This window comes from Furipterus horrens, unplaced genomic scaffold (genome assembly GCF_987537825.1).
Source record: "Furipterus horrens unplaced genomic scaffold, mFurHor1.1.pri manual_scaffold_10, whole genome shotgun sequence".
In the NCBI taxonomy this organism is placed as follows: Eukaryota; Metazoa; Chordata; class Mammalia; order Chiroptera; family Furipteridae; genus Furipterus; species Furipterus horrens.
The window spans coordinates 32,519,916-32,527,879 of record NW_028327180.1 but is presented as its reverse complement, the minus strand read 5'-3'; the positions used below and the strand labels follow the sequence as shown (position 1 = coordinate 32,527,879).

The window sequence follows — 7,964 nt, the reverse complement described above, 5'->3', positions numbered from 1 at the left end:
GGAAAAAAATGCTTTTTCTTTAAGGCTCATACCCCTGACGTCACTTCCGGCAACAATAGGAAACGTCAAAACTCGAACAGTAGACAAACCCTAGTTGCTGCAGCTTGAGGTGCGCTCAGTTTGGAGGAATACAGTGCTGTTTCTGGGATTCTCGACGCCGTCACCTTCACCGGCGTGAAGAAGTGAAGTTTGAACCGGCTTCTTCATGGCCTGGGCACCAGCTCCCGGCTGAGCCTTTTTCTTTTTGGCTGAAAGCCCCCGCCAAGAGGCCGATTCGTCGCGGCGGCGGTGGAGATCGCAGGTCGCTCAGGTACAAGCGTCAGCCTAGATATTTCAGAGCTCTTGTTTCTTTTCCCTGTACATCCCTACTTTTCTTTTCGGAAATAAAGATAACCGGTGTTTGCCAGTTGGCAGAAACTTGCCCACCAGCAAGACTTTGGGACCAATGACAGTGCAAGGCATCTTGAGTGACAGTGATGAAGGCTTATTGAAATGAGTAATCGGTGTCAGGAGGCGGGAGTAGGTGTGTTCCTTGTGTTTCTAGGCCACTGGGGTAGAAGGTCAGCTTGGGACCCCAGGTAGTGACCAGGCTGCATTCTGAGATAAAGCCGAGAAACGTCAGTAATTACTCGCTTCTAACCCAAGATGTTGCTTTTCAAGCAAAATAGGAGAAGAGGGGTGTGCATAGGCACAATTCTCGGTTCTTTGCATTCTTTTCAGTGATATGAATGCAAACACAGTTAAGGTCACGATAAATTGCCAGTTGCTTCAGTTGTCAAACTTTGGTTATACATTTGGCAGATTCTTAGTTTGTCCTCTCTTAAATGTGACTCAGCTCTAGTTCCTTTTTAATTTTTTTATTATATTTTATTGATTATGCTATTACAGTTGTTCTGATTTTCCCCCTTTGCCCCCCTCTCTACCCAGCACCCCCCCATTTCTTCAGGCAATCCGCTCACCATTGTTCATGTCCATGGGTTATGTATAGGTTCTTTAGTTTCTTACATGGGGGGGGTGCTCTATTAAGTATTATTTGGATGAAATTACATTAATGATTTCCAATCCTCAATATTTAACTATTTGGTGGTTGTTTTATTTTTAAGTCCTGTATGCATTTAGTAAGTTAAAATTAAGCCAACTTGTTTTAACAAGTGGAATTTATATTTTCAAGGATCCTAGCTGTTTCTCTCCAAATCAGTATATCACTTACTATTGCAAGATAGAGCTAGATTATATTTTCCACTTCAGCTTTTCTTCTAGTTATATTAATGTTTGGTGTTTGGTAACCTTATTTCTAAGGTAGAAGAGTCCCCCCAGCACTGGCCTAAGAAAATTGGTTTACAAAACTGAGAAGGATGAAGAATAAATTGTATTCTATTTTTTCAGTTTGAGTAGGAAACTTCACATTTTCACCCAGTAAACTTGACAATTTGTCTGATGAGATATTGTATTAGTTATCTATTGCTGAGTAACAAATTGCCCCCAAATTTAGCTGCTTAAAATAACAAACACTATGTCAAAGTTTTTGTGGGTCAGAAATTCATGCACAGCTTAGCAGAGCATCTCTGGCTCATGTTCTTTCATGCAGTTGTAGTCAAGCTGTGTCTGGAGGCTGACATCTCACTTGAAGACTCCACTGAAGGGTAGAAGGATCCACTTCCAAGTGCGCTCACCTGATTATTTTGTTTATTAAAATATTATTTTGTCAAAACATATTAATAGGTAACATCTTAGTGATTATTTGCTGTGGAATGAAACTTTATATGTGTTATTTAATATAACGGCTTTTTGAACATAAGTATTATTATTTCCCACATTACATATGAAGAAACTAAAGCTTAGAATAGTCAAGTAAATTCCCCCAAGATCCTGTAAGTAGTAATTAGTGGAGTGAGGATTTTAACTCCTCTGTTCCACCACATGGATTTCCCCCATAGTGCTGCCTCCCAATATAGCAGCTGGCTTTAATCAAAGAGCATCCAGCACTCTCTATAGTCTTTTATAACCTAATCTGAGAAGTTTATCCCATCATTACTGCCATATTGTAAATTAGAAGTGAGCCAATAATCCAACCCAAAATCTATCTGGACAGGATTACACACGGGCGTAAATCCCAGGATGCAAGAATCTTTGAGGGTAATCTTAGGAGCTGCCTAACACGAATACCCTGGCTGATAACTATTAGGAATTGATAGGTAGAATTAACTGAACAGAAACACAGACAACAGAAATTCAGTCAGACAAGGAGGAGTGCCAGATTGTAAAGAAATAAACAAATTTGTACAAGCCTTATCTCTCTTGGAAAACTTTTTTTTTCTCTTTTCTTCCCCCTACTAATTATCTGAAGGGAGGCTTATTATTTTGCTTGGGAAACTGCCTGAGGGATGATGTGTGTGAGAGGAATGCTTGTGCTTTTAGGGTCTATGTGAGCAGAAGATATCACAGCTGGAGGTTGTATGTATTCCTTACCATTGCCATTTTATATGGTTGAAATTGTAGCAAAACAAACATTAGCAAAGGTAGCTTTTAAGGAGGAGAAAAGTGAAGAAAGGATAGAGGAAAGCCTTCTGGAGGAGAAATAATGCAGATTGGTGGCAGTCTTTATGGTGGTATGGGATCAAATAGGGGTGAGAGGTGGGTGTCTTAGAGTGGAAATGTGTCTTGTATGTTTGTTTTTAAGCATAATTAGGTGGCAGATACCACCTTTTCCAGCATTATCTGGATGCACATGACCAGCACAGCTTTTGTTAAGGAACCATATAAATTCATTAGAAATTAAAAGTATAGGCTTCAGGGTTTTTTGTGACACTAATTTTGGCTGTGACCCACTGTAAAATTGCCTGTGCTTCTTCCACCTTTGAAAGATATTGTATATCTTTATCTGTTAGTAAAGTATTATTTAAGTTAATCTTTTATCCCTCAGGGGCTTAATACCAGCCTGATTGTGTCAATTCTCAGATTGTAAATTTGACTTTTAAATTGGGGCTCCCTATCAGATTAACATACTTCATTTATGGTAGTTTGGGGTGATGGCTGCAAAATTTTAAACAGATGCCTATGAAAGTAACAGTTGAAATACTTCCACCCACAAAATATCTTATGGTAATAACTCTTAGATAAACATAAATTGTAATTTATTATATATGATCAGTTTAGTAGAGAATGTTTTGTGTTTATTTTGCTTTGTGTAGACTAAAACATTGAACTACCAAGAGACGATCTTTTCTTTGCTCACAGTACATTGAAATTAGTCATTCAAATTTATGATTTTATAGTTCATTGCTAAACCATCTGCTATATACAACTATCTATTTTTTCTACATTTTGATTCAAATTTGGAAACTGAAACTAATTGCTTGGCTTGCCTGTGATAATGCATCAAAATCATTAATATTGCAAGTCTATTAGGTATACATCTGACTCATGATGATTTTCATTGAATTATTTTACTTAAGATTTTATTTATTCATTTTAGGAAGAAGGGAAAGTAGGATGAAAGAGTGTGGGAGAAACATGAATTGGTTGCTTCTCCCTCACTCCCCAACCTGGGACCAGGCCCACAACCCAAGCATGTGCCCTGACCGGAATCAAACCGGCAACCTCTGACTTTTTGAGTCAACGCTCAACCTACTGTCATGTTTATTGACATAGATTCTACAATAAAACTAAAATGTCCTGACTTGAGTAAGATTACATCATATTTGAGGCAAGTACTTTTGTGATATACAGATAAGAAAAGATATTTGCGGTTTTAAATTTAGGAAGCAGGTTTAGGGAACTTAGCTCTGTGATCAACAGTTTGTATATTCAAGAATAGACTGCATAGTATTTTATAAACTATTTGAAAAAAGGAGCAAGATTCTAGCAAGTGAGCCATGCTTGGAAAACCCTTATCTGCTCATACCAAATAGTGATTTGTGGAAGTCATGAACATGGAAAAGAGATGGAAAGAACAGATGCTTAACGCACAAACACACATTAACACATCTCTCCATCACCTCTTCATTTTACCTTTTTAAAAAAATTTCTCATTTTATTTTTATAGAATCATAGAATTTTATAGCTAAAAGACCTTAGAGATCATCAAGTTCAAAATCCTTGTAATACAAGTAAGGAAACTGAAACTTTGAAATTTAAGTGACTTGCCCAATACTTAAAACTAGTTAAGGAGCCCAGCCCTGGCCAGTGTGGCTTAGTTGTTTGGAGTGTCGTCCTGTAACAAAAGGGTTGCAGCTTCAATATCTGGTCAAGGCACATACCTAGGTTGCGGGTTCAGTCCCTGGTCCAGGTGCTTATGGGAGGCAACCAATTGATGCTTCTCTCTCACATTGATGTTTCTCTCTCTCCCTTATTCTCTCTTTTCCTCCCTCTCTCTAAGCAATGTAAAAATGTCCTCAGTGAGGATTAAAAAAAGAGAGAGAGAAGGAGCTTCAATCAAATCCATGTTTTGTGTCAGTCTTTTTATTATTGGATGTTTTCTCATCTCATTTCTAATTTTCCTGCTATTTTGGGCTTCCCTCAATATTCATTTTACTTTAATACATTGTTTAGTTTGTATAAAAGTAATTCAGTGAGAATTACATTTTTTGTTTTGTTTTTTGATTCCACAACTCATAGGAATGGCCGTTGTGGTTAGTGGGCATGGAGTGTGTGGAATGTCCCAAGGAGGTGAGTGGGGTATGCAGCTGCTGATTATAATTAGGTTGAGCAAATAGTGCAGTTAAGTAAGAAACAATGTAATTAAAAATAATGCTAGTGAGAAGTATGATACATTTATTTAAAAGTTAAAACAGTGGAACCATTTTTTGCGAAAGAAGCTGAAGAAATTAAATAAGTGGAATTAAATAGGCATAAAAGTCTCAGCTTTTCAGTTACATTTAAATGACACATCTTAATTTTTACATTTGTTTAGATGCCATTTGGTAACATTCATTATAGAATCAAATTAAAGAACAGGAAAAATCCTCCAGAAACAAAGTAATATTGTAAATCTTTGTAAATTAAAAAAAAATACAACTGGTGTGCCTTTTAGGAACAAAAACTGCTCTTGCAGAACCAGATCTTTAAATTTAATGAGTGGGGTTTTTTTTGTTGTTTTTTTTTATGTGTTTAATGTACCTTGTGACCTCTTAGTACTTAGTTATTTCCCTTTTCTCCCTAGAAAGACCTCCTTGTGGATGTACCCTTCCTTCATTTCTCTACAGTTGTTGCCTTTCAATTTTAGAGGTGTGATTGGTTATCAGGTTTTTTCTTTTCTTCCTTTTTTTTTTTTTTTTTTATTCTCAGACTCTTCTAAACTACTTTGGTGGTCTGTTCTTCTGGAAGTAGAGAAAAGTAAATGCTGTGCTGTAAAATTGATTCTAAATGTCTCATAGAAAATATTTTCTCACAGAATCTTCTGAGTCCCTCTTCCACTGAGTAATATCACATGATATCACTTAAAGACTTTTAAAACCTAGACTAAATGAAACTATAGTTGTTACTTTTTACTAGGGAAAAAAATGAAAAATTTCAAAAAGATACAAATAAGTGATTACCCCTCATCTTTAAATGTTAATAGAAATTTCATTTGAGAGAGAACTTCTTTGGTTCACATTTTAGGTCTTTATCTGAGATAGGAAGTTCTTATTTATAAATTCTACTGTGTAGACACTTAAGAAATATTGAAGAAAACTAATTTATAATGAGTATTTAAATGTGGTTTTTCATGTCAATCATTATAAACCAGTGATTTAACCTTGTTTGTTTAGGAAGAGACTTATGGAATTGGTTTGCTTTAAACAAAAGTATTTAAAGCAGAATGCTTTTTTTGAGACCTCCAGACTCCTTTATATTTTTCTTATCTTCCGCTGTGTATTCTCTACATGTGTAGTGTACAGATCATTTTATTACTTACAATTGTCTCCACAGCATGTGCTATTTGAATGCTTAATGTCATGGATTTACTGAAATATTACTATAGTTACCTTTTTATTATAGAATAGTGCTTTATTTGATGTTTAGCTGTTACAAGATGTTTTGATTAAAGCTGCTTTATACTTTAAAAATAGGCTTTATATAAGAGATACCAACAGCTATTATAAAATAATTTCTGTCTTATTCTTTTGTAGAAGTAATTTACCCTATTGAAAAAAGACATTACAAATACAGTCAGTCCAAAATACCATCCCTTTTTTAGAAATACAGCCATCTACTGGAAGTAAATAGAACAGTATTATTGTTCTTAAAAACTGATATTGTTGTTGGTAATTAATCTAATTTATACTGCCTCCTAGGTGGAAGTTTCTTTATGCTGTTTGCAACAAATTTGTTTAGACTAAAACTTTACTTCCTTTTTTTAAGAAAAATGAGAAATCTGTATCCAAAATCATGTCAAAAAAAGTACTATAGCTGTCTCTCAAATGTGTGCATTAGAGAAAAAGAAAGTGAGGCAGGACCTAACATACTGCTTTTCAATTAAAAGAGGCTTTTATATGTTATATTAGTTAAGGCTCATTAGCAACCCTATAAAATAGATAGGAGTGAATTCCCCTATTTTATAGGAAGTAGAAGCTCAGAAACATTGTTTGAAGTATTTGCAGTCACACGCCATATGGCATAATTGGAGCCCCAATTTTAAATTCACCCTTCAGAGTAACAGTGTCAAGAAAACTTCGACCCATTTCCCTGTCAGGCATTAACATTATCAATAGTGACTGAACATTGTGGTAGTACTTAATACTAAAAAGGTATCTGTTGTCACTGACCTTATTTGCCAAACTCTGTTTTTATATATAGTGTGTCAATCTAAGGAAAGTTAGCTTCTACTTACTAGTTGTTATTTTCTTCTCCTAGCAAAGTTAAATGGAATCTTTCCAAATTTCACAAATCCTAAATTAATGAAATTTGGAACCAGGATTATGACTACTCTGGTAATTACCTCCAAAATAATCAGGTGTACTCTGAAATGAAAGAACCAAAATGAAAGTTATCATTTAAAAGGGCTTAAGGAGTGACTACAAAACTAACTACCTCTTACTATAAACTACCTACTATGGGCTAGGTTCTCTAAATCCCATTGGATAAGAATTATCCATTTTACTGATGAGGCAAATGAGGACCACAGACTACAGGCTCATCAGATTCTATATTGGAGTCTGAACCAGATCTTCTTTTCACATCAAAGCCTATGTGCTTTCAACAAGAACAGTAGTAGCTTGAAAGAAAAGCACAGCTGGGACAACAATGGAGGTAATAAGCAGTGACAGAGGTAAAAGACATGAGCCAGTGATGAAGAAACAGATGGTGCATTGTCTTTGCCATCTCTAGGCCCTAATAACTCTGGGCATGTGGTTTGGTGGTTAAGAATAAAAGCTTTGGACTCAGATAGACCTGAGTTTGAATCCTAAATCTCCATTTGCCAGCCATCAGATCTCAGACCAACTTACTTCGCTTCTCTGGGTCACTACTGACTCAGCTATCAATTAGAATAATAATGTTTGCCTCTTAGGATTGTTGGAAGGATTAAAATGAGATTTTATATAAATAAAAATAAATAAATAAACACACACACTTTCACAGAGCCCTTGGCACAGAGTAAAAAATAAATGGTGGTTTAAAGTACTAAAACAATATTGCTTAATATTTATATTATTTTATAAGTAAATAAATATTATGTGTAATAGGGGGAAACACAGGAATTCCAAGCCTTAAATCTCCACACACAAAAAAAGTTAAAGAGGTGTTTTCCTAATTTCCTTTACAAAGTTTCTCCATCCTTTGAAATAAACATTTCTATAAAAAATGGCAAAAACAATTCTTATTGACTATTTTGATGTTTTTCTGGCCAGGGGCCTCCTACTACTCTTAAGCCATAATGCTGAGCATTTATCTCCTTAAGTGGTTTTTCACTCTGTAAGCCCTAGGGTAATAATTCCTAGACTGAATGAACCTAAAACTCAAAGACTTTTTCCAAAATCATATGC

The 7,964-nt window shown here is 35.4% G+C and overlaps 1 protein-coding gene across 2 annotated transcripts in view; it reads left to right on the top strand.

Moving 5' to 3' along the window:
- Positions 1–33: 33 nt before the first annotated feature.
- The window catches only part of FBXO8 (F-box protein 8), a 48,603-nt gene continuing 40,672 nt past the window's right edge, over positions 34–7,964 (top strand). The window contains exon 1 of one of the 2 annotated variants that reach the window (XM_090288939.1): positions 34–310. The gene's annotated coding sequence lies outside the window, so the exon portion shown is untranslated. The remainder of the gene's footprint in view (positions 311–7,964) is intronic. The other variant, XM_090288940.1, reaches the window with a different exon arrangement.